At 38.0% G+C, this 19,846-nt stretch overlaps 1 long non-coding RNA gene across 3 annotated transcripts; it reads right to left on the bottom strand.

Moving 5' to 3' along the window:
- Nucleotides 1-1,359: 1,359 nt before the first annotated feature.
- On the bottom strand, nt 1,360-18,346 carry LOC137134587 (uncharacterized). 3 transcript variants are annotated; one of them, XR_010915444.1, is made up of 8 exons: nt 18,178-18,346; nt 5,074-8,428; nt 4,785-4,880; nt 4,589-4,652; nt 4,036-4,315; nt 2,810-2,919; nt 1,903-1,998; nt 1,360-1,637 (listed from the first exon to the last, which is right to left on the bottom strand). It is a non-coding gene; the product is annotated as an uncharacterized lncRNA (long non-coding RNA). The 3 variants fall into 3 exon arrangements; XR_010915443.1 differs by having other exon boundaries at nt 4,785-8,428; XR_010915442.1 differs by lacking the exons at nt 4,036-4,315; nt 4,589-4,652; nt 4,785-4,880; nt 5,074-8,428; nt 18,178-18,346 and having other exon boundaries at nt 2,810-3,073.
- Nucleotides 18,347-19,846: the final 1,500 nt, after the last annotated feature.

The raw sequence follows: 19,846 nt of genomic DNA, 5'->3' as shown, positions 1-19,846 counted from the left end.
GCAACCTCATCTATTATGACAAATATTTCTGCCTCCCAATCTACCTTTGGAAATTCAGGGAACCACAAGAAGGCCTGCATTCTGAGATTGAAGTGATCTACTAGGATGATATGGTACTAGGAGGTCTTTTACATACGATGGAGCTTGACCATTTTTTGCTTTATACGTATGTAAGATGCAGGGTTTTAAATTCTATTGTAGATTTTATGGGAGGCCAATGGAGAGAAGCTAGTGAAAGTGAAATATGATTCGATAATATGATGCTAGTTCCAGTTAGCACTGTTGCTGCAGCATTTTCGATTAATTGCAGGCTTTTTATGGAGTTACTGCGGCATCCTGAAAGTAGGGAATTACAGTAGTCCAACCTAGAAGTAACAAATGCATAGACTAGTTTTTCAGCATCATTTTGAGGCAGGATGCTCCTAATTTTGGCAATGTTCCATAGATGGAAGAAGGCTGTTTTAGATATTTATTTTATACGGGAGGTAAAGGACAAATCCTGCTAAAAAATAACTCCAAGGTTCCTTGCAGTAGTACTGGAGGCCAGAGCTATGTCATTTAGAGTAACGATATGGTTGGACATCATATTTCTGAGATTTTTAGGCCCACATACAATCGTAATTCCAAAAAAGTTGGGAAGATCTGACAACGTAAATAAAAATACAATGCAATGATTTGCATGTCTCATCAACCCATAATTTATTCACATTAGAACATAAATAACATATGAGGTGTTGAAACTGAGACGTTTTACCATTTCATGGAAAATATTAGTTCATTTTGAATTTGATGGCAGCAACACATCTCAAAAAAGTTGGAACAAGGGCAACAAAAGGCTGGAAAAGTAATTGCCACAAATCAAAAACAAATGGAGGAGCATTTGACAACTAATTAGGTAAACTGGCAACAGGTCAGGAACATGACTGGGTATAAAAGGAGCATTTCAGAGAGGCAGAGTGTCTCTAATGTAAAAATGGGCAGAGGTTCACCAATCTGCAACAAACTGCATCTAAACATTGTGGAAAAAATTCCGTAAAATGTTCCTCAATGTAAAATTGTGAAGACTGTACAGTATATTTAGGAGCAGTATATTAATCTAAGTATTGGTATATTGGTGGCTGTTGGTATTGGGTACTGTTACTGTTGAAATCCTTAAAAAGTTCCTACAAACATTTGCTACCCTTTAAATTCATGAAAATTACTAATCCAAGTGCAAAACATAATCCTTAGATAAAACTTTAAAAAATGCTGTAATATTTTCCACACAGCTTTTAAGTGTTAGTGGAACTTCTTCGTATTTGGAGTTGGGAAAACCTAAGTAGAGCATAAAGTAGAGCATAAATGAAAATACCAGAAATATAAGTTCAGACAATTTTATCTAAGTTTGCAATACGACAGTTCACATCTAAAAAAATAAAATCACACAAGAGTACACAGTGAAAAGGATGTTTAACTATGTATGCCAGGGAAATGTACTTGTTTGAGTCCTTCCAGATGTTTCAAACTCCTTAGACTGAGGATGTACATTACTATGAGTCAATTGTAGCATCAACTCACTACACTGTCCAGACCAGTCAGCACTGAGGTTCACTTGATGAGTTTGTGATGGTTCCCGTGAATGTTATTTACTGGTGTTCCTTATAAAACACACAAAACACTTATTGTAAAGTTGGTTACAATTTTGATGAAGCAAAAATATAAAATTAAAAAAAGGTTAGGTCATCAAATTCAGACAAGGGTTCAGCCCTCATTAATATAATCTTTCAAAAATTGATCAGTTACAGACTGAAAAGAAAAATTCTACTGGCTGCCGTGATAAGGTTTCTATTGAAATGTTTTTTTGATCAAACACTACTTTACTTGTTTGCAACTCACTGATTCATAAACATACAATGGCCTCACCTGAATTATTTGATATGGCTCTGTTGTTATTCTGACCCACTGCTGCTCCTTTGATTTTGGTCTGCTCCCATTTAGCTTTCAATCGTGTTTGTTCATCTAAAAGAAAATAATTTGTTACGCAAGAGTAATGCAAAAGTAAATAGTTATCAGCTTACATAGTAATTTGGTAAGTTATTATTTTTAACACATGTGGAAATGAGTATTGTATTTAATATATTAATTTTGGCAAGTAACTACTGTACAGTGTTTCCTCCTTGGATTTTATTTAGCAGCGGTGCTGTTTCACTCATGTTCATGAGTGTGCACCACTAAACAAACCCAGAGGGAACATGCCTCTGCACTTCTGTAGCCTGGCTGCCCTGGTCTTCTGCAGCAGCTGCTAAATAACTTTAACTGGCGTCCAACTCATTGTTCAAAAATAAACTAGTTCAGTTTGTTTCATAGTTTCTCAGCTGTTGAGAACTAAAATGATCTGACAGTTTTATTTTCCTGTGTCCACAAACGTTACCGAGGAAAACTCCCTAAATGAGCTTTAATGTTTGCCTCCGTTTTACAAAATCTTATTTTATAGCTGGTTCCATGTTAGAGTTGGATTTAGATTAAGAAAAAATTTTTTTGAGGACTCTACTGTTTTCCCATCTCCTCTCTTCACTCACTCTGAAATCTGAAACGTCTCTGCTTAAAATATTATATAACATATTATAAGACTTTATAAGCTGCACTTTAACATGCAGCTGTGGAGTCGCTGTCAAACTAACTAAAGCAGCAACAGTGTGACACTCAACTGTTTCACTATGTAACTGGAATCAAAATTATAGTCGACAAACCGGCCTGAGTCATGAACTGGGAGCTAATAGCTGCTTCATCTACTAACAAAATATACCATATAAATGTAATTTGTACTCACCGGGGGAAAGGAGTGGGGGGCTGTGGTGGACTCTGCAGATCGGACTATAGCTGTAGCAGGACGGAGGCTTCTACCGATCACACGGTCCAGGCTGTTAGCTGCTCGTCTGTCTGTCCAATAAATACAAATGTCCTTAGTCACATGTGTCACCCGAAAGCTCACAAGAGCTACTTTTAACTTTAGCCGTCATTTTTAGAAAGTACATTAAAAACAGGCCACTTGATGTATAAAAGCCACTCTGGCATTACCAGCACGAGTTCAACATTTTTCAGTACATTTTAATTAAGTGGCAGCAGCAGCATCTACTACAGCACTCTGATCACAAATGTGGACCAAGCAGCAACGTCATATTGATGTAAAGTGACAGGCAGTACAGTGAAACAGCTCCTCATTATTAATAACATATGACCCTTCTTACGTGAGTCATAAAACAAAACCTCTCTGTGTCTCAAGTCTGGTTCCTCCAATCTTCTGTTTCATGCCCGTCTCTGAAACATGAAACATGCGCAAAGACTCCTAAGCTTAAGCAATAGAGTTAGCCACACAAGAGCAGAGCTAAGATATTTTATGATTTAACAGCTTTAACTTTTGCCCTTAGTGCATTGTTGATTACAACATGGTTCATATTCTTGTCATTTCTGTCAGTATTCATCAGTATCAGTAAAACAAAGTCTGATGGGACGAGGCTGTAAACATGACAGCAGATTATGTAAACTACTATGTACAGTAGGTCAAAGTGAACTTACAGATTTCAGCAAGTATCATAGGTCACAGTTCTGCCAAAATGTCTGTAAAGCAATGTGTGATTTATGTTTACGGCAACCGAAGTTTCCGAAATTAAATGTCTTCATTTTCACTCCTGAATAACTAGCAGCGGAGAAAGTACCGGGGAATTGTACTTGAGTAAATCAGCTGAATCCCCTTGACAGCTGGTGGATTTACCACGAGCACTTTAGAATTTTGCAAGACCTAGCATGCACGTGTCATTCCACATTGCAGGACTGTTTCACTTCCCCACAAAAATGCTGGCCAGGTGGGCTGGCCTTAACACCATCACCATCATCACTTTTCATCATCAGAATTAACAAAAATGGTCAGGGAGAGTCTAAAGAAAAATAATAATGATTTTTTGGGGGGATGTTTACTTTAATTAATTTGTGATGAAATAAAAATGTACTAGCTATATGTGCATTATATATTATGTTGATAGCAGGTCTTCGACTTACCTGGTGGTGTGTTTCAAACTTGTATGATCATCTCACTGCTCGTTATGTAGCTTGATCAGATTTCTTTTTAGCCGTGTTATAACATTAGTACAGCACTAATATACCAACAGCTATGAAGCTCAAAAGTACAATAGTGATACATATATTGTAATGAACTAAATTCATCCTGTAAATGAAACAGTGTCATTTTGGGGTTAAAGCATTCAAGCGAATCAACGTTGTGTTACTGGCCGGTGACACACTTTCTGTCGTTTTGGCTCTGTGCTTCATCAGACTGGAGCTGAAATCAAACACAAAAATGTTATTACTCCTACAATACTGTTCTTACTATTCATCAAACAGATGGAGGGTGACCTTTCTGATAAGGTCCCATTTACCAGGATTTGTCAGAGCTCTAATGACGCCCATTCTGTACAGAAATACAGTATGTGTTATGCAATGTGTCAAAGTGGCATGGCTAAGCACCAAAACAAATGTACAACTCTAGATGCCAACCAGATGTTTTTTCAAGCCATGAATTGGTCTTACGTGGGTGACTGAGCACTGAACTTACTGGATGCTGTAAATTCTTCCATTTATCACTTTCTTGGTGGTGCTTGACTCCTGTTGCTCCACAGCTTTGGATTTCCAGAGAAAAGCCATGTGACAAAGTGAGATGTAACACATCTTGCCTCTTGTTATATGACACTTAAAAAAAGAAGAACATTGCAGCTACATCTGCAGAGCCTTTTTCATCTTTCAGTCTTTACCTTCAGGAAGAGACTCGGATGACAATATCATTAAGTGCTCCTACTATTTTTGCCTAGGTATCGTCTCGTGTTTATTGGACAGACTTTTTCAGGCACCTTTAAAGAACAAAACAAGAAAAGTACATTTCACATTGAAGTAAGTAGCATAATACAATGAAGAAAAATTACATGATGAATATTTTAACAAACCTTGCCAAAGACTCTAAATAATCCACTATTGGAGATAATGGTTTTTTTGTGATTAGTCGAGTTATGTAGGGCTATGAATGTTTTCCGACATTGAGCTTACCTTCTAGTTTTCTCCGTACTGAATTTACTCTCTGCTTTGATTGTCTCAGTGCAAACGTGTGTAGGATCACGACAGCACAGGCTCTCCAAAAGAAGCCAATGTTCTATGTCTGCTCCCAAAATAAGGGATCTGTTAATTGTTACTACCCAGGGCTATGACTTGAAAATGAAAATCATTTTTAAGTTTGATTTGTTTCTACGGTGGAAGAAAGGACATGTAGTCATTAAATGGTTTTGCAGCTTTACACAGCAGCTTGATTCAAGCACAGTGTACAATTCTACAAATCATGTCATGCTACTTGTCCTCCTGCTAATGGCGGCATTAAAAAGCTTATTTTCCCGATTTCAACCAAAGGCCACGCTTTTTCCGAGCTTTCTGCTGAGCGTCTGCTCCACCCAGGGAGTCTTTAATTGTTGCTCTTTTGCCATATTGCTTCTTAGCTTCTCCCCCTAAGTAAAGGATGACAACGCCAGAGCTTTTCTTTTCTTAACCCCCCGCTCTCTGTGTGCATCTATGTGGGCATGGCAACCAGGCAGCACAGCAATAAAGGTGAGTGAAAACGAAAGGAGTGAGTCACCGTCATTCACAACCCAACATTGAAATCGATTTAAAGAAAGGGCTCGTGGAGGAGTAGGAGAGTGGCTAAATCCCAACACCAGTCCAAACAAACACATTTAGGACGCTTTCCTTGTAACGATCATAAGAACAAAAGTTCACATATTTTCATGTGAGGCAAAAAAATAGTATAATTGAAGTCTCTCACTCACACTGTATGTAGCTCTTTTCTTAATTATTACTATAATGTTTTACTGTGTCCATAATGCTATACGCAGAATGGGAGAATTGCCAGAATGTGGTTTCCATCATTAAACATCTGTGAAATACCAGAGAGCACACAATCAGACACCCACATGAAACCAACCTTCTCTTTCTGACTCATACCCATAAAGCTGAACACATCCATTAGGGTAACTTTCTTGCACTAAGTTTTAAGGTTGACACTGTTTTTATTCCCAGTGCTCATTTGGCACCTTCTTGGCACTTCTTGTTATTGAAAGAAAATTTATCTAGAATAGAAATGTGAGCAATTTAAAGCTGCCTTGCTTGACACCTGCAGGAAGTAAGATAGCATGCGGTAAGAGCATCTCTCTAACGCAATTACCAGAGCACTCTCCAATTTGAACACTTCACTCAGGCATATGTTCATCATTGGCTTCATTAAACCCTGCTTTTCAATGCAGCTTTTCTTTAAACTCAAAGTTGTAGCTTAGGAACTGCAGACGTTTATGAATTTGATAGTGGTGTCACGTTTAATACAGTTACAATATTAGAACTTTTCTGTACACACGGTACATGCATGCAGATCTGTGTATCTACATGAGGCCCTACACATGACCTACTTACAGTATGTTAGAGCTGTCCTGCACACACAAACGTCTGAATTCTTGCGACATGTATGTACCTGAAGTGCTGTTATTGTAGTTCACAGTTTAGTTTCAGATAGAAAGAACTCAGCAGACCATCCAGACCTGTTCACACCTTTTTATTCCTGCCTGTGGGCTACTCACATAGTGTAAACCTTTGGACAGAGGCATGACACTGACAGATATATTTTTGTCAGAAATAATAATTTGTGTAGCAGTAAAACATGCCGTGTTAGAGGCTGACACATGGAAGTTTCTCTCAGAATATTGGGTTGCAGTAATATGTGTTAACATTCAGTCATAAAAACTGAGCCTGTTACCATGAGCTGACATCTTTCTGCTGCATCTGGGCCAAAGTTCTTTTTTTACACATTTCTATTTAAGCTTCTTGGCTTTTTGATTATTGCTTTTGTTGTCAGTGGATGAAAAAGGATCCTCAGCTGATGGGTAACATCGTGTAAAGTATTCAGATCAGACAAAACAGATGTCAGTCATTGAGAGTCTTGTTCATCAATTTTTTTTTGTTCACCACTGTTTAAATTTAAACCTAATACGTAGCCTGAATAGAAAAATCTGGGATTGGTTTAGGTAACACAATTCTAAATCTTTATATAAGTGTATTTTACATAATCATTCTGATTTTAACTGGGAAACATTTTGAACTTGACAGGACTGAATCACCACTGCATTTTTGCATAAAGTCAATAATTTACCCAAAGACTGCAAAATAAGTTCTACATGCTAAGAGCAGATATGTGCAGATTAAAGTTAGTGTAATTTCTTAAGTACTGTCATGTGATAAGGAGGGAAGTAGCCCACGGTATAAATAGTCTGTCTGTCTGGGAGTAATTTTGGCCCCGTGCTGTTCTGGTTTGAACTGCCAGCCAGCAGGAACACTCAGGGGTACAAGGTTTCATTTCATCAAAGTGTATATGGTGTCTGTGACGAACTGGTATCATGTGCTCAGGAACAGGGAGATAAGGTGCTGCACACTACTCAAATGCAGGCATGCAGAGACACTGACATACCAATACCCAACCGGGAAACAAGCATGTAAGCACAATTTGCATTTACTGCCACACTCACGAAACTCACAAAACTCCATCTTTTGTTACGGCAATTTTGATTCATGTGGAATCCGCCTGGGTTACCTGTATTGAATGCACACAAACTAAAAGCTGCCAGATGTTCTGTCATCAAAAATCGTTTTTTTACGAGAGAAGTTAGACAAGCCTTTATATTGAATCAACACAAGGTTGTTGTGCTGCATGTTCCAAACTTATTATTACAAATTAGCTCCCCCAGAGGCATTAGTCACCAGTAAACACAAAACAGTGCCAGTGTTGTATCTTGCCCAGCCTCATAAGAAGTTTTAAAGAATCACCTCTTTTGTGTGTACGTGCATGGCACAGAAAAACAACAGGTCTTATCCCTAGTTTTTACAAACACCACTGAACGTCAGCCAGGCTCACATTGGCAAAGAGTTTAGCTGAGTTCACTGTCCACATAAATTCCCAAACACTAGTTCCCCTTCCTTTAAACTCTTTGGCACATCACATTCATTCTGACACCAGGGGATGAATGCAAAGCCCCCTGCATCTTTTCCCTTCTCCCATTCACTCCCTCCTTTTATTCCTTAAAGAAGGGAACCTTAGGAACCTTTCTCACATTAAAACAGACCCCATTCACCCCTTAGTCAAGCATACTATTCATGGTTTCTCTGAACAACGCGGCTCTAGGACTCCTGTGACCAGTGAGATCATTAAAAACTCTCCTGTCATCTGTCTGTGACTCTGTATATGCTTGTCGTGCTTCAGAACCAGCTGCTCTGCCCACTGTGGTCACCAAAGTTTCACTTCCATGTCCAGGGTGTAATAGTTGAATACAGGCTTTTGCTGTGGACTTCCAGTTTTCTTCTACCATCTCACGCTCTGAAAAGTAAAAAGAAAAAAATCCCACAGTGTGTCACATTACCAAGCAAAACAAGTAGAGCAGAGTGATTCACTACTGTGATCAGAACCTAATCAGTTTCAGTCCTCCCCTACAATCCTTGCACTTTTGCCAGTGTGTAAGTTGACCATTATGACCCCCACTCGCCTCCTCTACGTATGTGAGCAGGAGCCATATTTCTGCTCTTTCCTGTTCAAGCTTTGCTTGTTCCTGTAATGATGGGTGGCCATGGGAAACCAGCGTCACAGAGGGACCTGGCTAGGTATTCAGGGGCCAGTTGAGCACTTCCACTAACAGCCAGGGCTGCTGTGATAATTTTATCTCCAGCGGGGACAATCTGGAAAGGTTATTTCCATCGGCTGAAAGGCTTGTAGGGAGGGCTTCCTTTTGGCCCTTGTGCAAAAAAATGGGTGAGAGAGTGATGGAGACTGAGAAGATTTCTCTGTAAAATGCAACCAACTTCTCTAGGTAAGATATCCGTTTGTGACGTCTGACACACAACAGGATGTTGTGTGTGACATAATAGGCCTTGTAACTTACTCAATTTATGTAGTGATTGTCACTTAAACATTTAGCTACACGTTTCATATTCTACATTTCCATGAAGTTGTATAAGGTCAAATCTTTCACTTGAGCAGAACCATTGGTAAAAAAGGTAAAATTGTGAGGTACTGCTCAAACTGTGTGTTATAATATTATTGTGACCTACTATGGTAACCTTATGTGTTACTTTTGGGTTTCTTCCTCGTTAGGAAGTACCAAGCTTTGACAAAAGGGGAAAAGACTCCCTACATTGGAAAAGAAATGGTCTAGTATGTATGTAGCATGTTGCTTTCTGGCAGACTATGGAGCCAAACAAAGGAAGAAGAGAAAGTCAAAACAGCTGCATGAACATTGGTGCAAGACTTGGATGGAATTCTGTGGGCTGTAGTTATATAAAATGCGCTGGAGGTTAAATATCAACAATGTTTCACCAGAATGAAGAACTTACTTTGCATTAAAATGATTTAAATATAATTAAAGGAGTCACATGCCAAACCTGCCAATGCTGCGTGTTGTGTAAAGCCTGGGATGCTTTACCAGGTTAGTTTAACAATTTTATAGTAAAAAATATGTCAATAGGTTATAGTAAAAGCTGATACTGACAGTAAAATTGGAACTGACATTTTCCCTAAATGCTTTAACAAACTTCTGATCACCATAAGAGCTGCTGTTGAACTTCAGATGTATTGACCAGTCTTTCCCTGTGCCATCTTGAATCACCATGCTGTGACATTTGCTGTGAAACCAGTGAAAAGGTTAACGACATAAGAAACAAATTGTACAGTACTTGAGGAGGCGAGCTGATTTGATCAGGTGTTTATGTGATCCCCCATCACAATAAGTCTTTTTGATTGATAAAGGGTCTGTGTAAACCATCACAGAAAAACATAAACAAAGTTCCTGGAACTCTATAACAACACATAAAGGTGTTTTTTTTCCTCAGAGATTTAATGTTTTTCTTCCCTTTTTTGATCATTTCTTATAGGCCTGAAATCAATCATATGGTTAGTTATACAAAAGTGGTGGTCTAATGTTCATAGTGTCATTGTTCCTTGTACAATCATGATCCTGTCTACACAATAAAGTGCCACCCTTTAGTTGTTCAATTGCAGGTTTCCAAGAACCTGCAATGTACATTTCCATGAATTCGCAGTGAGTTACTCAGGGCTTATGAGGCCTGTAGTGATAGGGAGATGTCTCATATTTGAACTAAAGCTGTAAAACTATAATTGAGCTGTAAACCATGTGTACACATAAAAATGGTTCATATAGTTTTTAAGCAAAGCAAAATTAAAGTCTTAAAACCTGTAGAGATTATTTTAGAGATAACATTATGTATATTAACTCTATCTCATGCAGCTACTTTTTCAGGGGTAATACAGGCTGAAGTTGTATTTCCTATTGGCATAGTCAGACCAGAGCGGAACAGTGACCTGGTTGGGTCTGTGAATGATGAAGGCCACAAAACAAGAGAAAAGGGTGGGTCAAGGAACTGACTGTGGCTTGCAGGAAATAGGGTTATGGAAAATTTAATGAGAAAATGATGGGGTGAACAAAAGAGGCAACAAAATTAGTCTAAAGTAGCACAAACTGCATAGCCCACAGTGCTGACCTGGTCATATCGGACCTCAAGATATTAATGTTTTCAAAATTTATGATTCTCCAAATACCCTTCAATACGACTGATGTGATAAATTGTCATCTTTGGTGGTATTAATAGCGTTTAGTTTATTCATTCCCATATGGGTCCAAATGTTAAAGGATTGATTTTAAAGAAGATTAAGAAATATAATTTCAAAATCTGTATCTAGCAAAGCTATTAGTCAGCAATTAGTCCTAATTTATTGGATAATGACTCCAAGTGTATTTTAATGAGTTGTTTAATTTAATATCTGGCAATCAAGGTCATTTTGAAATTCTTTATAAATTACATCACATTTAAAGACAATCCTAAAATAATTTCACAACTGTTGTATTTTTTTTAATAAACAGTTTGTTTCTAAGTGTACATGTGCCAGCTTTTACAGTTAATGAGTGTGTGACAGACATGTGAATCAGGTAGACAGAAATGTAATCAAAGTGCAGCAGCAAGAGTAGTTAAAAGCCTTCATTCAGCCGATTAAAGCATGAGCCTCTGAAAAATCATTATAGCCTTTGACAACCAGGAATTAGCTCACTTAGTGTTTAGAAAAGAAAAACGAGTTTTACTTTGGTCAGATTAAAATGAGTGAAAGCTGTATAGCAGCTCCAGTAAAACTGATTTATTTTAACTTCCTGTACTGTGTCTTCTATGGAAACTCTTTTTTTCATTTCCAACTCAAGGATGCAAGGTAAAATAAAACTATGCACCACAGTATAGCAAAAGCTGTCATGAGCACGCTGACAGACACACCCATGTGTTCCTTTATTGTTTGTCTTCAAGGTTACACAAAAATTAATTGCACAAACATTCCAAAGTTTAACACTAACCGTAATCTTGTCTCCCACAGTCAGAACTGCTAGCTGTAATTGTCAACCTTAGAAAGTGTTGGTTTGTGAGAAACGAACTGGAAGAACTGCTTCACAGTTCGTGTTCCCAAAACCTCAAATCAGTTCAATAACAGTCCAACCATACCACCTTTGTTACCTTTGGTTGCATCTTCAAAATAAACCTGCGTGGTTTCTAATGCACATAAATCTTAAAGAATCTTTGCTGCTCATTTGTAAAGCTGTTTTTCTAAAACTCATTTAAGTGCTAACCAATCACTAAAAAGTCCAAACTGGAGCGAGCAGCTTGTAATGAGGACAGATGAGTTTTGTTATAGGAGAGGGGACGATGAAAGGCCACGGTAGCTGATGCATGGTTAGGATTTGTGTTTAAGCTCCGTCTCATAGAGCAATATTGATCATGTCAGCTTGGTGTAAAGAACGATGGTCCATCTCACAGTAGGTAAAGTCAGGCCTCTGCTCTTCCCTTCAAAGCCAGGCTGCAATAAGATTCAGTCTGTACCAATGGCAACCTGCAGATCAAGGTCAGAGGGATCAAACGCCGGACAAAGACATAACCAGCTGGGTTTGTTGGTGGTAAGCTCAAGCTCCACAATAACTGCCAAGCGATTTATTTTTGTTCCTTGGTGTAAAACCAAATTAGAGACGACACTTCTTTCTAAGAACACTGGGTTAAGCTAAGGTGAGCTTTTACTCTACAAAATCCTTTAGGACCAGTACCTTTTATTTAGACGAGGCAACTAGTTGTGTAGACTTTGATGAAGATAACAATCCATAAAAGCACATTTTTGTGCAGAAATGCATCAAGTAGTTTTGAGAGTACAGGTTTAACCATACCACTGAGTTACCGATACTCAAACACAGTATTGGTTTAATTCCTGGCTCCACCTGTTACATGTCAAAGTGTCCTTGAGCAAAAGACTGAAACACACGTTGCTTTATACTACAGTCGAGCTACGCAGCTGCTCCGCCATTAGTGTGTGATTGTAAGTGTGTATGGGAAAGAGAAGCAGTGTAAAGCATTTTGGGTAGCAGTAAGGAAGAAAAGCAGAATGTCAGTGTGTTTGTATAGTGCGCTACAGCTTCCTGTGTCCATCCTGTGACTTGCCCTGGTTCATATATATATTGCACCACCTATGCTCTTGGAGAAGTATCAATGCATTTCTGAAAAGCACTTTTAATTGCTTGTCTAATTTGTCTGTGCTGTTTTAAGAAATTAAATCATGCTTGCTTTCTTATTCCCTGTAAAACATATATGATAATGTCCATAATCTCTTCATGTGCAGAGATTTGACTAACTGATCGTGTCTGGGGACCTGGCTAATGTACTGGTCCACTTCAATTCACCTCATCAGAGTTAACATTAGGACCTAACTGATCTTTGTAGGAGGATTTACGTTTCTGCGTGTGTGTCTTGGCATATGCATGCTCATGTGTGACTATTTCCACTACTAAGCCTGTTGTACGTCACAATTCTGCTAAATGAGGTTTCCGGTTACTTGGACTGTTGGCTACAGTCAGAGTTTAACGTGAGAATGCAACTGTACCCTGCCTCTCTCCAAACAAGGCAATCAATCAATGCTGTGGTCAGTGTGGAAAACAGATGGGACCATGCGACAGCGACATAAAATAAGAAGGTGAAATACACTTTGAAGAGGTCCCACTGTACGGCAGACCAGCACAGTTCCCCCAGAAATGAAGAAACGTGTTGCTACGCCTTAGCAAAGAAACTTTTACTCTGCCTCTATTTGTTCTTCACATGTGCACACATACAGTACATTGTAGCACCACCCCAAAACCCAGGGCCTTCCAACATTCTCAGTTCTGTTTTCTAATGCCAGGGAACATTTATCTGGCTGGCTGACCCGAATATTTGTACAAAATTGTACAATCAGGGTTTCAGAAACAAGGCAATTAGGAGTTCACGGGCAGGAATCAAATGGCACAGTGTCAGTGTCACTGACATGAAATACTGCATAAACATTCATGACATTGTTTTTACTAGTAACAGCACAAAGTGGCTCTTATTGAAGTCTCTCATAAAACATTATATCGCTGTAAATGTTCCTCTACAAACTAATTACAGTATAAGGACTATAAGGACTATAAATCAGGTACATTTTATATTTTCCAATTCTTTAGTTTATGACTTTCCAAAGTCCAAACAAGGTAAAGATTACACCTCCTAAACATAAGTATGTCAGTATTGTCCTTTTCAGCATGTCGGCATGCTGATGATAGCCTTTAGCACAAAGCACCACCGTGATTTGTGGCAATTTTGCTACAGAACAGAAAGTTAAAGTTCACTTTGCTCTGATCTGATACACAGACAACGAGACAGCTCCATGTGTTGTAAGTATGCTAAATGTTACATTATGTTCTATAAATAAGTCAATTGAGATCATTTGACTTTACTATAATTGAAGTTTTATGGGGTTGTGCTGCCCAATAAATCAAATGCAAGTGTCAAAGGCACAAGAGAATTTGAGACTGCTCGAGTTTTACGAGTGAGGTCAGCGTTTTACTGTGGTATTCCAGGTTTTGTTCTTTACCAAGCAGCAACGTGCCAGTGATCTGACACGTTTATTTTAGGTGATGAGCACATGTTCTTAGAAAAAGGCCACATATCCCCCAAAATCTTTGGAAGACACAGGATAGAGATTATACACATGTGCACTGACCAGTCTGTTGAATGAAAGACTCAGATTTACAGTGTTCAGGGTGGCTGACATTAGCAAGCCTACAGCAGCCAGCAGCTGACCTTCTTTGAGGCTCCTACTTTGTTATGCAACTTCAATTTGCCTCTTCCTCTGATAAATGCTAACCTGGCAGCAGAAAGGAAGAATTGAAAGTGAAGGCAAAGCAGGAAAAATAAATAACATCTTTTAGTGGCCTAAGATTTGCAATCACTACTTTTGGGGTGTTTTCCTTAGCAGGAAAAATGTCTTTTATTCACAAAGTGAAAAAGGTGAGTGCATTATTGTAGCTATATTTTAGGATCTCAAATCAACACACAATCTTTTTTCCATCATACACACAAAACTCACTGTACATCCCTCCACTCTGTTAGCAGTTATATCTTCTTTTTCTTTAAATACATTATGTCAAGCCTATTGCCAACAAAAGAATCCATTTACTTCAAAGACATGTCTGAAAAGACAAGTTAAACACGTTTTTGATTAGCAGGAGACCAGTTGTTGTGTCTCAGTAATACAATGGTCTTTTGTAATGCGATGCGACAGATATTGTCATTTCCATTTACATGTAACATTAGCCAGTAAATTGTTGTAAGGTGACCTTTTACCACTCACTCAGTGTGTGTACATTATTTTAATTTTCACTGTGCAACATTTTTCTATCTAGCCAACTTATCAGTCTCATTTCCGCATAATTTAGCTGAGAAAGTGGCTGATTCTTGTGCCAAGCTTGTATATGATTAGATAGTTTTGTTAAGATAAGGTTATTCACAAAGTTTACTTTCGTCCGCATTTTGACATCTTTACAGAAAATCAAAAGTTCATCATTAGCTTGGAATAAAGGCTCACTGGAAAGGTGACCTAACAAGAACATTTCCACAATTTCCAGACTTACTTTATTACTAATAAACAAGATAAATGCAGAAGCCTACTTCTCATTTCCCTGTGTTTGCATGTGTTTGTGTCTGCTCTAAGATTTGGAGAAATGGGTCAAAGATTAATCGATGGTATGATGAGGAAAACAACATGCTGTTCTCTTGTTTTGCATAAAGGAGTGACCTGACAAGGAAATGAAAAAGCTGTCTTTTTTCAGTCAGGAAATATTAACATACTGTAAATTTGCCAGACTGGATGACTCCAGTCAGGTCTTTAAACTGAGCAAAGGACACAAGCTGTCCAGTTTAACCTATGACTTTTGTACAATTGCCTCGTTTGTAGCTTATTGTGCTATGAAGTTGTTAAGTGACAGTGACCTCTAATTAGCTCCATCTTGCGGGCTTCTCCCATCCTTCTCAGCCCAAGATTAAAGAGATTAATGACTGAGAGAACAGCTACGTTACATTATCTCTATTACTTTACTCAGACAGGGTCATTGAGGCCAGACAGCTTTTATAGGCTGCTCAACAGAATCCCCAAAGGCTATATGAGGTTTTTGACCCGCAGGGTTGGGGTTAGTGCATCTACTCATGCACGTTGGCTGCTCAGTCGATCCTGACCCCCTCACACGGCTGCTTTGAGGATTAACTTGCGCAGTTGCTACAGCACTGAACTAGTAAAAATGATCTAATTGGTGGTCAGCAAAACCGTCGTCATCACCGCAGAAACAATACAGTCATATGAAGTCGTTTTCACTCACTGTCATTTGTTATCTAAACACAAGTTTTTGTTCATTACAAAAATGAAGTTTGCATAAAAAGGACACCTGACACTCCTTTTTTATTCCCTTTCCTTTGAACATATCTACCAAGGGTTTTTTAAAAAGCTGAAATTTTAAAAATACCTAGCATAAAATTGGTCCCTCACAAAATAAATAGACTTTGCATTAAAAAAGAAATCCATGAGCTTATTTAAGTTGAGTGTGTTTTTATATCAAAGTTACCTATGGATACTTCAAAACCCAACATCTAGACAAACGCCAAACAATTAGTAGCTCAGTGTTTCAATATCCGCAAGAAATATCACAACTAGAGATTGCTGTCGGAATGCTGTGGCAACGGGGAGCCAGGACAACAGGTCAGGGGGGGAGATCTCTTTATTATCATTTCCACAATCTGAGATTCGGTTTCAAGCTGCCATATAACAACAGCCAAGCTCAATTCAAGAGCAGGTGACCTGCGATTGAAGAATGTGGTTGAGATTTTACCAAGAATAAGTGAAGTATCTCTTAAATTCTACTAAAGAATTTGAACGCAGCACTACCAATAATCTCAACTACAAGCATGACTGAGACACAAGCTAATATGCACCATGGCAACCGTGGTGGTTGGTATCCTCCGTGGAAAAAGAGTTTTGAAGATGAAGACAACATGGAGAGACGTTGCAGAAAGGCATGATGATGAAGATATAAAATCTACCTAAGTACAACAAACTGTCCATACCTGAGGCTTTGGAGACTGCAAGGCAAAGGCTCAGAGCCCTGGCTACCTGGCTGAAGAGGTTCACCAAACAAGAAGGAATAAGACAAGGGGCGAGTGGAGAGTATATATATTTGTAAATAACTATATATATAACTATATATGGAGTTTGATATTAAAACACAATCAAATTAAATAAGCTAATGTGGCATGGATTTCTTTTTTCATACATTTTATTCTATTTTATGCAAGCTATTTTTAAAATTTCTGCTTTTTAAAAAATCTGTGTCTGCATTTATTCTTCTATCTTAATGTTGCCCTTAGAGCCCCTGTACTGTACATCCCTCTTTAGATATATTTCACAGGTATTAGCAGCAAGATGTCTAAATAAAGCATAACTGTTATGAAAATAATCTACAAAGTGTTAATTAAAAAAATGAATTGGGGTATGAGGACAGAGAATTAAAAAGGGGGAAGGTGACAGCTTTATTTATTCATGCCAAGGGAAAAAGAGTTATTACATTTTTTTCTCATCCCAGTTTAATATTTTATATTATCCTTGAGAAATTTGTAGCTTTTTACAGGGCCGGTATCTTCCAACTATTATCCTGCAAACTTTACTCAAACTTTCATTAAACTTAGCTGTTTTTTCCTAAATTTACAGACATTTTAAATCCTGTTTTTACTTTGTCATTATAGTGTAGATCAATGGGAAACAACAAATCTGAACAATTGTAGTATCAGTCAGTAACACAACAAAATTGAAAAAAGTGAAAGAGGCTCTGACTATAACTCCAAAGTCTGCAAAATGTTATGCTTATTTTATTTATTGAGTAGTTGAATTCCTATGGGTACCTATTTACCGAGCATCTCAGAGGTGGAAATTACTCCTAACTCGTAAGTTACAGCAATTTGTCAGCATTCCCAATTTAGGAAACCACCCTTATCTCCACCATAATGTAGGAGAGCTGCACAGGAGTTGCTAGCACCTGTTGCTCAGGTGGAGATGTGTGACACTGAGCTCATTATAAGACACCCTTTGGACAAAAAAACTGAGTAGCTTTTGATGTGACACATGTTGCAGGATGCCATTTGTTCATCAACATGAACATGTTACTGAAGTTACACAGGAGCCAAGATTATTGTGTTTCCACTAAAAGAGAAGTTGCAATACATGAAATGAAAAACAAGCTGAATTTATGCAAATTGCTGGTTTCTGTGGAATCACGCACATTAAAATCACCATCCTGAGCAGTAACCAGGATGCTTATGTGCAAACAATTCAAAGCATTGACACTCGAGTGCTTATGGAAACAGTTACATTACATACTTGATCCTTGGCTTAGTTACCCCACACACAACTCTGTTCTCCTAATCATGCCCTTATACTACCCAGATACTGCGCATAAAGGTAGTTTTACACCGTGCTATCATATTATAAGCAGCTTAGTCTGCTATACAAATAAGTGGTAGTGGTAAGTGGTATATACATGTAGCTTAGATTTAATATTAGTTTTTCCTTATCTTATCTACAACATATTTTTACTTGGTTACGAAAGTGTCCACTTTACAAGTGAAGATGTTTTGGTATTTTAAAATTATAACATCATAATTTTGCAGCTCAGAATGTCATAAAAACAATTATCTCACCGTGTTTACAAGTCCTTCTTCTTGCTTAAAGTAAGATTAGGGGGTGTCCTAAATAACCTTTAAGTCCTTCTAAACTCAATGATTTTAGTCACAAGTTAACTTTGAGCACGATATTTAGGGAGTAGTCATGAAATACTTCATACAGTACCAATAACTAGGCTACAGCAATAAAACCAGGAAAAGACTGTGTTTTGTTGCATACGAATTCAACTTCTTATTTGTAAAAGGAAACATTACTTTTTTTTTAACTTCCTTTATTTTGCTGAAAGAAATAGTACTGTTTTATTATTATGAGACATTGCTGGAAGTTGCAATTTGTTTCTCTTCCTCAAAGGAAGCATTCAGATAAAAACACGACTTCCTTTTCAACAAAGTCAAACATAAAGTTCCTTTGCAGCCCAAAAGTTTGCAAAGGGTCCCTAACCTGAACAAAGATATTCAAGTAAGTTCCTCTAGCCTTCACACATCCTCTTTTTCACTCATCACAGCACTTCCTGGTGTGGTAGTGAAGTTCTCTCACACTGATCACACCATCACCCCCAGGAAATCTCCTGAAACGCAACACTAGAAACTGTGTATTTGATTTTAATTTGCACGGATGCATTAGCCCTTTAGGGCTTACAGATTCTCAGGCTATATTCCATCCATATCCTGCAGAAAAGCAACCACATTTACGATTTTCTTTCCAATTTCATAAGTTTTGGATAGAAGGAGCTGGCCCTTCATTTTAATTTAAATGTCAGCCCAGAGTGCGGCGTGCTGGCAGAAGCAGGTCAAAAAAGACAGAGGAAATAGCTCTCTCCTAGTGAAATTGTCAGTTCAGACAATTGATTACACCAGGCCAGCACAGAGGACACTGCTAATAATCCTTTGAGTATAAAAGAGAGTGGTTATTAGAAAATAATTTTTGTAATAACATTAGAATAAAAGTTCAGGTTTCTGTCTTTAGACCAACACTGAAGTGCAAAATTTTACATCCTCTGTGTACATCAGTACATAGGCATCGTGTGTGCTTATCAACTATGCACGTGTTTGCCTTCTAGGATTCAGATGACCCCCCAGAGGTTTACTTTTTTATGTCTCTATCAGAATATGTACAATGAGATTGTGTGAAAACAATTTCAAAGTTTATCAAAGTTTATTTCTGTCGCGTGTTAAAATGACCAACATTGTCACTAAAAGATTTAGGACCATATAACCATAAATCTAAGATAAAATTCCACCAGCAGAGAAGAAACAATAACACTTCTGAGAGGGATGCCATTGTATAATTGTTGTCTCCTCCTTATTTGGAGTTTATGTTATGTGTATTTCCATACTTATTTTCACGGAGTGCTGTTCACATACCACTGTTTGAGATCTTACCCAACAATGGGAAATGCAATATGATCCAATGTCTCAGAGAAACAAACATTAACTTATCCTCATAAATAAGAACAGCTGTTCTTTAGTGCAACTTCTCAAATCAGATTAGCAAATCAAATTTGGCTTTGGTACAGTAGATGTTCTTGAATGTGCAATAAACATAGTACACATTGGTCATCCAAGACAGCTGTGTTAGCATGTCCAAAGCTTCACTGCAGCTGCTGCAGTGAATAAGCTTAATGTAATCAATGCACACAAGAGAAATAAAACAAACATAATCATATATATTTTTTTATTCACTTTG

Source organism: Channa argus, chromosome 10, assembly GCF_033026475.1.
Source record: "Channa argus isolate prfri chromosome 10, Channa argus male v1.0, whole genome shotgun sequence".
NCBI lineage: Eukaryota > Metazoa > Chordata > Actinopteri > Anabantiformes > Channidae > Channa > Channa argus.
The sequence above is the reverse complement of the archived record's forward strand: the minus strand, read 5'-3'. Positions and strand labels throughout refer to the sequence as shown.